Raw genomic sequence first — 10,062 nt, 5'->3', positions numbered from 1 at the left:
TGAAGGACTGGATTAGGCTCCTTGCAGATACACAGTCAGGGTGGTGACTGACAGCACTTTGTTAACTAGCTGGATGAGAAAGCATTCACATGGGATGTGGAAGATTTGGGATCGAATCACTCGTGTCTGAATACAGTGTCTTGACTCTGAATTCATGTCTGAATTCAGACTCATGTCTGGATCAAGGACTCCCACCTTTCAGGCATCCTTTCAGGAATCACTCAGGCCAAGTCTCTTTCAGCCTCCTCTGCTAAAGCTCTTCTAATCTGTAAAGTAAAATAATTAGATTTTAGTCAGAATAGAGAGCAGAACTTGGGTCACTTCTCTTGCAGACAAGTCTCTAACTGGGCTGAGGAGCCATTCCCTACCTCCACTCAATAAACATTTTAAGTATCAAATAAAATGAACACCTTCAACAGCACACACTGGTGTGTGTGTGTGTTGCGTGTTGTATGGCAGGTCCCCAACTGCCACGTGCCATGCCAAGACAAGGGACACCCCTGAGGGACTGCAGCGCACGGGCAACCCACACTTGGCCATAGACACCCCTGAGGGGCTGCAGTGCACAGCAACCTACAGAGGGCAGGGGTACTAGTTAAAAGAGCAGCAGCAGAAGACCAGTAAGAAGCTCAGAGCTGCAGACCAAAATCTGCACACACAACACCAGCCTCCTGCACCATTCCTCGCCTCACTGGAGGAATTTGTATGGACCAAGTGTAACCCTCAATGAAAATGAGAGAAGTAGAGACCAAGAAGTGGGGAGGATAGGTGTTTGACTGAAGTTGAGCCTGGGGAAGAGGAAGGAAAGATGTTTCTTTGTTTAATTGTTTATGTTCTTTTCTTCTTAATACACAAAATATTGATCAGAAGTTTCTGTTAATGGGCGATAAATTAAGTACAAATTCCCCAAGTCTGTTTTGCCCATGGTGCCCACCTGAGCAAAAAAACCCAATTCCTCCACAATTGTAGGTCCACTCCCAACCTATCTCCATGAAGCACCATCTCATAAAAGGTGACCACCAAATTAACCATCATTAACACAGAAGCACTGATGCACTTATTCCTGTCCATATTTGTGCATCGAGAAGTATTAGATTCAACATACCCCTGTAACAGAGGCGTATAAGACGTGTAAGTTCACTGTGGTGTTCCACTCAAGGTTTCCACACCATTGGCAACAGGAGGATAAAAGTGGTGTGCTGCCAGAAGCATCTGTAAAGCAAGCAGGGCCACAACATCTGAACTTGTCTATCTCATGGATTCATGCATCTATATTCCATCTTCTTTTCCAGAAAAGACCCTAATATTGCGTGACTTCAGCTTTTCTTGGCCTATAAAACTAATCGGGGTTCTTGATGAGATTGTCTAATTATGACTTTCTCAGCCAATTTTAATGTTTATTGGGCCCTTTATTTTTTCTATAAAACAGGAGTTAATTATGTTTACTAGTTTGGTACTGACAATCATGGCCTGGTTTGTTTTATACTGCAGTCAGTATCTTTTTAAAAAAATCTTAGCATATCAAAATAAAAAATTAATTCAGACAAATAGCTTTTTTACATTGATAGGAAAACTTAAAGTCATTGAGGCCAAACAGCGCCCACCCCCGAGGTTTTGGCTCCAGGAAGTGTCTAATTCCTTTTATGCAAATAAACAGGCATCTATATCTCAATAATATCTATAAGAAGCACAGCTTAAAAGCTCCTATGGAATACAGCATGAAGTTGTGAAAAGCAACATACTATTCCACTTCTTGCAGTAATTTCAACTGCAGATTTTACAAGCCCAGTTGTATTATAATAAACAAACCAGCTGAAATCTGTAATGCCAAAACCATACAAGTCTGATCTGACTGTGCAGACAGTAGGCAGGCACACAGCTCATCTTAACGCATATTAAAAATTCTTGGCACCCTAATGCAAACAATCTGCAATGAAAAAATATCAGTATGAGCAATCCTCCAACAAGTCTTGCTTGAGATTCCCTTCTTTGCCCCATGACCAGTCTTCCCTGCTTCTTGTGCTGAAATGCATACAGTTATTTATACAGGTCTGAGACAAGGAAGAAAATAAAACTCTCTCACTGAGAATATTTTCAAGCAGTCTTTCAGAAGTTTAATGCAAAGACTGTACCAGCTCCCTTTGAACAACAATACTCATTATGTGCATCTGCAGCTATACACATGCTTTTGTATGTCTTTGATGACTTCTAAGGAACAATCATATCAAACTTTGTTGGTAGCTACATGTTTGGTATTAGTATTTGAACTGTCATTTCAATGAACAAAATGGCCAGGCAGTCAAAAGTGCCCTAGGTTGAATTTGCTAAGAGAAAACAGCAAGAATAACAGTCCTTAGAAGAAAGTTTTCTTTATATAGAAATTCCATTTCATCTAGGGGGTGATTTTAGCAAGGTATCTTCTCCTTAAAAATCCACAGCTCTGAATGGTCCTGAGAACTGTAATAATGCCAGAAATGCTTTTACATTTAAAGTTTAATTATGGACCTTATTTCTATCTTCTTATGCCAGACAAAACTTTTGGTAGTCAGTGGGAGTTCTGTACATCTAAAGTCACCTCTGCAAAAGAACACACAACCAATTAAAGATATACTGCCAAGCAGATTTGAAATAGCATTTAAAACATTTATACAATTGGAACTGTAAAGAAAATTTTAGCTATCTAAAAGGCAGTTTCAAAAAAATGGTGTTAGCATCCTCAGTGTTGAAAATTATAGCCTATCTCTTTATGGAAATAATTAGTTGGCAATTCCAGTTCACTCAAAATAGGATTTTTGCTGTTTATGCAGCAAACACTGCACTGAAAGCTCTGTTTCAGAAGTCACTATTCCAGGTTTTTCAATCACATCTATTTAACTGACAATTAAGCTGCCACCCTATCAAAACTCCTCTTTCCTTCTCTTCATATTCGCTTAAAGCAATTTATCAAGTTATAAAACAAGTATAATTTTATTCCTTAACTTTTTTATTCTCTGATTTTACGTGACTAATCCAGCTAGCCCTGCTTCCCATAGGCAGGTGGATCAGATGACCTGCTGTGGCCCCGTCCAAATGAAATTATTCTATGATTCAATAATTTTGCCTTCCCTGGATGAAAATTTGGATCAGAGACAAGATTCACTAAAATATTCGGCATCTGTTCACAGTACATTTCTGTATAAGTTGTCATTATATCACAAAACATAATAGACATTCAGTTTTGAAAACTAAACACTCAATTATTGTTGCAGAAAATGCAGATGGCAAGTGTGTTGCAGATAGTGCCAGAGAGTACTCTTCTGTTAATTTTGCTTGTATGTAACACTTTTTATTGTTAATTAAATCACATTCTGTATCAAGTATTCATTTTTTCCATGGCAATTCCTGGAAGTATTATATTTACATATGATATATATAATATATATAACCTATAAATAAATATAGACGCTTTTAAACAGTCTCTTATGTCTGAAACTGACCCTTTCCTAGCAGTTGTTTGGGGATACAACTTCTCTGTAAAAGAACATAACAAACAATCCTGTCTTGTAACTCTCTGACATCAGTTTTCCTCCAACATCAAATCATCAGGATTTAAAATGCATAACATATATACAGTTACAGTGAAATAAACTTGGCAACTTTTAACCATGCTTGGTTTTTATCGACTGATACATTTTTCTTGCCACTTCTTCAAAACTCCATCTAGTGAAATATAACCTATTTCTTCCACAATAGGCAAGTTACCATCGTCATGAAGAATATTTAAAGTGAAGATGAGAAAATGACGTAATATTGCAGGAGTAGTTTCACGTTGACAAGAGAGTAGATTTCTCTCAAACACAGAACAGTGCCTTGACTACTTAAAGATGCTTCATAAATAAAACACTTCACTAAGAAACATTAAAGGTTGCAACACCCAGAAAGTCCCAGAACTCCCAGGAAATGTATTGGTAACACCACACAAGAACTAAGCTTTCTTAAAACGGTCTCAAAAGAATGAAGGTCAAAAGGAACAGAAAGATGACACAAATATACTATGCAGTTCGCCTTTCCTCATCAATCAGTATAGCTATACAAGTCCTTGGCAGATACATGCCCTGTCCCTTATATCTCACCGTATCGGGACAAGTTATAGCTACATCACTTTCTCACGGCCTTCCAATACCCTGTCCGACTCATAATCCTTGCACTGTGTGACCTTTCAGGCAATCTCCATTCTACTCACCAAACGTACTCACTCTTGACCCCTCTTCTGCATTTTTCCTGGTTCTTCTGCCAGGAAGCCAATGCTTTTCCATGACCCAGCAGCTGGATTTAGAGGGAGATCAGTTCAAATCTAGCACTGTTTATAGGGACAAATAATAATCTTTATAGATGCAAAAACAACCTCTTGTAGCCTCTTAACCTTCTCCCAAAATTCTAAATTGCATATCTTCTCAGCGAGGCCAACTTAACAAAACATGACCAAGCCATGTCAATGATATTATAATCCAAGAACATGACAAGAATTTTGAAAAAAATGGAACTGCAATGACATTTTCAAAATGCTTAAATGTTTATTTTAATCTGGTTACTGAGCAAATTTCCCAGGGAAGTCTAAGACTGAAGTGACATGAGGTGTACAAAGTCATTGGAAGTTTGCTTTCTTTCTGATGACATTGGGGATTGTCTGAAAATTTGTGGCATTTGATGAGCTTTGCATTGAGAATTTCTCAAAGGACTGAAAGCAGTCATGGGAGGAAGACTAGACCTGAGGTTAAAGCCGTGTAATGAGTCTAAGGAGAAATAGGATCACTTTTGCAATTTAGCAGCTATATAAGGATGTCATTTTTATGCGTCATTCATCTTTCCAATCTGTAGACTGAAGAAAATGATAGATCATCCACATCACTTCACGTTTTGGCCCCCGTGATTATTCTGCATCACAGTTACGTCAAGTACAAGTTTACAATCTCAGTTGAGACCTCCAGGACCTAGTGAAATACACAGACACACATGCAACACACACACAAGATAAGAAAAAGGTACTATTAACTGCCCAAGTAAAAATTAAATTATTGTACTGTGGTAATAATTTAATGAATTAAATTACTAAGACAAACTTCTTTATGTCCTTCTAGGATTGTCAAAGTTTGAATTATTTCCTGAAATTAACATTCCCCAGCATTTCACACTTCTTTAATTCTTCCAGAATTAGGCAAATATTAACAATTTTGGCTGAAATTTTGGATGCTTGCTTCAGAATGACTGAATTAGTACCTTCTGAGAGATTCTGATGTCTGCAAAACTTCATTCGAATAAGGCCAGTCTAACCTCTGAAAAATATTAACCCTCTGATGCTGAAGAGAGGATTGTAATAAAACAACAGGTCCTTTGCTGAGGATTCAGTCTGCACTGGGCATGCTCAGTCCCCACAGAGCATTCACCTTTTAGCTGAATTACTGCATAGGCCAGTATACTCTATTTCAAGTTTTAATTAATTTGCTCTGTTTCCCACACTTGCAGTCAGTTACCACTGGGGGGTGAGGACAAGCAAACCAAAGGCAACTAAATTTTCATAATACACTACTCAAATCCTGCCAATCCTAAAGTGAATGAGACTTTATATCCCTTCTTCCTCCTAGGTTTAAACCTATTTTCATATTTTTTAACAATCTTCTCTAGGACGAGGTGGAGTGTGCCAAATTTCAGGAATGCCAAGATTTCTCTTTCAGCAGGATATTGTGGGTGTAGGGGCGGAGATGGTGATACAGTGTCTAAATTCAAATTTATAACAGAGTTGTGGTACAACTTCAGTTGCTGAGCGATTACTGCCATTCCTTTAGCAACCCACTTTCCTCCTCATGCTATGCCATTAACATTCTGGAATATTAATTAGTGGCTTTGAGGTCATCTCCAGCACCTCAACTATGTAAGGATTCCTCAAAATTTGGAAAGAAGAAACATGAACCTTGTAAGATCCTAGGACCAGCTGCAGAAATAGATCTGTTTTGATGCAACCACATCTGCAAAAAAAAAGGTATTATATCATTTGCACTCAAAATGTCTAAATTGTTACCAAAGACTTCAGAAAAATGTATATTTATCCCGCAGGGGAAGGCAGTTAGAGAGGTGTCCTCTCCTGTAGAGAGACCATAATGTTCTCCACTTCACTATGTGATCTTCAGGATAAGTATCAGATGAAGTAAGCATAGAAAAGCACAAACTCAAATACTCCACTCTAAGGATATGCTCCTAAGAATATCCTTCAGGCAGACAGATAGCTGCAGCATGGAAAGGGAGGGACAGGAGGTCTCTGTAAATGATCCTTTGTGCCAACACTGGAAGAGCAATTCCTACAGCTGCTTCAACCTTTTGGGCCTTAGCGGACATGCATTTTTCTTCCTAAAGGAAAGGCTTGGTATATTCCCGTGAACTTCACAAAGATGCCTCTCCAAGCAGTTATTGATGGTGAGTTGTCACTCTGTGAGTTTGTGACATCTTCAGAGACCACAGTTACTCTAAGCCAGTTTTCTAGTAGCTGCTACATCCCCACAAGTTGATGAGCTCCAGATACTATGTCTCCACTAGTTCTGCTATTCATCCAAAAATCTGAGTTCTGCCTTTGGTACCTCTGCCAGAGGTTGCTTACTATTCAGTCCCAGACTGGGATCAGGCATTTGACTTCCTCCCCTTATTTTTGATGCATATAACAGACTAGTGTTTGACTTTTTAAAGTTTTTTGTTTTGGTTTGGTTTGGGTTTTTTTTATTATTTTTTTAATGTGACTGAAAGATTACCGGCTAAATGAACCAGAACAATGGAAGCACAGAAGAAAGGTCTTACCTGCTATTGCGTGGAAGTACTACTTGCCACCACAGTAACATGATGTTAGGGTAACTAATGAATGAGCTGTGATGTGATAAACAAACCATTAAGAATGTTAGGATAAAAAGATTAAGGATAAATTCTACCTTTGGTCTCCTGACTATAATTTTGAAACAATTTTTTTTTTTTAAATTGCATAAACAATGTAAATATTATTATTTTATCCTGAGAAGTACCTTAAGCAACAAGGAACAAATACCTAACTATCGCCAGTTACTTTATTAAAAGAAACTACTCTTTTGAAAAAGATAGCTCATCTGTAATTTTCTGAATTACAGGAACGGCCTATCACCATCTCCCACTGTTTTCCAGTTGTATGCACTATGGTACACATGGATTCAAGGGCAGTAAGAGTGGTTTACACTACACTATAGTGAGCTGGAGCCAACTCCATCGAATCTTTTTTTTTTTTTTTTTTTTAATCCTTTTGGCATCTTATCTACCATACTTATATCTATGCTCTATGATAAACTCTATGTTGCTAATGTTACTTTTGATCTTCCATTCAGCCTAGGGGGCTTAAGATGAAATCAAAGTTGAGATATAAAACATGGACTTACAGGAAAAGCATGTGTAAAGGCATTATAAGATACTACTTACCCATTTTTGAATCATTTAAGTAACAAAAATAAGGCACTGTTTTTTCTTCCCAATCTTTAATTAAAAATAATTTAATAGCTCATTCTCTATAATCTGGAAGAATAAATTCAACTAGGGCACTAAACCTGTATGCTCACTTTAAGTTTGAAGTAACTTTTTCAGATTAATAATAAACTGAATTTATGACTAAAAAAAAATATATATATATATATATATGCATGATGAAGATGACTTCAGCACTTTCTGGAAATGAACATTATTCTACCTGCAATTATTTGAGAAATTTCCCAGGAGACAGCCAAAATATACATGGATATTAAAAAAAAAAAAAAATCCTTCTCAAAGGAAATTTTACTTATAACCATTCTATTTACTCAGCCACAGCTTATCTGATTTAATTTGGTGAGATCTGAAAATGATTTCAGTCTAGCATAATCTCAGCTGCTGAGTTACATATTAGATATTCTTCTGACAGGCTTAACCACTTTGATTTCATGACAATTATGTAAAGCAATCTGTTTTGCTATAGCATTGTAAAGCTAAGTTCTCTTTTCACAGAAATTCACAGGAACACAGCATGAATATTACAAGAGTATATATACAATTAAAATTCTGCAGAATTAAAAAATATTAACTTGGTTTAAAAAACAATCACAATCTAGGACAAATTATTAATTGTAGTAACCTCTGGCACCTGTGTAACAAGAAACAGCTGGAACCATGTATACTGATTTTAAGTATAAAAAGGAAGAACCATTTCTCAGCAGGAAGCTACAGAGGAGAGATTTGTGACTAATTCAATCTATAAAAAAGCACAGCTGAAATCATCTGCAGGTGAGAGGATAAGTTTGCATCTGGCTGGGAATGAAAGGAGTAACAGTTTTGAGCTCATCTACCTACTACTGAACACTTGCACAGCAATGATAAAACTGTACTGGGGTTATCTCACAGCAAACCACTCGATTCAGTAAAATGTGTACAGACATGCTTTATTTTTAGCATGGACTTAAACCACTCTGTTTCAATGAAAGCACTTGCATGTACCCTTATCAGACTGAAACACAGTGCTCTGCTGAATATAGAGTCTGGTCCCTTTTAAGACTGAATTTTAAATGACATGAAGGAAATAGACTGCTGCTACAAACTAAGTTTACAACCCCTCCTTGCCCCCGACATCTTACATTTTTAAAATCTGTTAAAAATGAAAGGTTTCATTGATGAGCTACCAGCCTGCATGAAGAGCTTGGAAGGAACTGCTTTCTTAACCACTGATTTGACTCAAATTCTGGCAGGAGGGTGCAGCATCATATTTTTCAACCACAGTTTGGTTTTTTTTTCCACTAAAGTATTTGAAATAAAAATTCTCCTGAGCACAGAAAAAACTGAAACACAGGCTATAGAGGAGCAGGATGACCCAGCTAAAGAATCTGTTGGGCATTTCAGATTACACCTAGGTGGCTAAGCATAAAAGCAAGGCATACAGCTTTCTAGAATGAAGAATTGTAAGGAAGCTGCCTCAAGGGACAAGAAGAAACATTTATCTACTTACAGAAGTAGATCATATGCCAGAAGATTGAAAAGAGCTGGAGGAAGACTAGGATTCTCTGTACAATGTTCTGCATCATCAACAGAATTATTTACTATGGAACAGATCCACAAAGGGGGTTTAGTGTCATTGTCACAACACTTACCTTTCCACCACCTCAGGGAATTGAGAGCTGTGAACCAGGCAATTCCATTCCTGTTTCAAGGTGTTGCAGAGTTAGGCAACTAAAAAGGAGTTCCACAAGAGCAGCGCATCGTTTGGAAGGCATTTAAAGTAACAAGGAAATGCTTCTTAAGCTACAACACTTCTCCAGGACAGGCATTTCTTTTCTAAAAGGAGAATACGATTCACAGTTTTCCAAGATTTTTCTTGGAATTCCAAGGGGTTTTTTTCTTGGAATTAAAATGTACATTAACGGTTTCTCACAAACCACAGCTAGAAGAGGCAGCAGAGTAGCATGGGAGATTTTTTAAAAATGTTTGCACTTTGGGTGTCAAAATTTGGCTTTCCTACAGAACACGATGCATAAATTGCAAAGTTACAGTGATTCTCACAGTCCTGAATGAACTGACCTGTTTTTAGGGAGAAAGACTGTAAACTGAGCACACTCAAAACAAAAGGGCAGTGGAAAAGGTGGGTCCAATTATACCATTTTTACAGTCACTTTTTAAAGCAGAACCGTACCATTTGAGAAAACCAGTGTGGCAGGTAACTCATCTGAATGTTTGGAAGAGAAAGTTACTGTCAACTAAATAGTCTTCAGTAAGTGTACATTTTAGAAAAGGTTCTTTTTAATGTTCTTCTAATCAATTAATTACTGTCAATTGCTTTTCACAGCAGGCTGATTCTGGATCAGGAACAAGAATGTAGCTCTCAGTTACAGTCAGTCTCCTTCATCAGTACATCAGATGTAATTTTAAAAATATGTAACCTTCAGGTACCTGATTAAAAGTCTCTTAGTAGTAACCCTCTCAAATTAAGAATTTAAAGATTATGGCTAGACAGGACGTGGAATTACACTGAGAAATAATCAGAGACTACCGCTCCTCCTT

At 37.4% G+C, this 10,062-nt stretch overlaps 1 long non-coding RNA gene across 1 annotated transcript; it reads right to left on the bottom strand.

Annotated features, from left to right (window-relative positions):
- Nucleotides 1-230: 230 nt before the first annotated feature.
- LOC142410444 (uncharacterized) lies at nucleotides 231-4,342 on the bottom strand. Its single transcript, XR_012775921.1, has 3 exons — nucleotides 4,223-4,342; nucleotides 1,106-1,212; nucleotides 231-266 (listed from the first exon to the last, which is right to left on the bottom strand). It is a non-coding gene; the product is annotated as an uncharacterized LOC142410444 (long non-coding RNA).
- Nucleotides 4,343-10,062: the final 5,720 nt, after the last annotated feature.

This window comes from Mycteria americana, chromosome 5 (assembly GCF_035582795.1).
Source record: "Mycteria americana isolate JAX WOST 10 ecotype Jacksonville Zoo and Gardens chromosome 5, USCA_MyAme_1.0, whole genome shotgun sequence".
NCBI classification, from domain to species: Eukaryota; Metazoa; Chordata; class Aves; order Ciconiiformes; family Ciconiidae; genus Mycteria; species Mycteria americana.
Note: the sequence above shows the minus strand (reverse complement) of the source record. Positions and strands in the feature narration are given on the sequence as shown.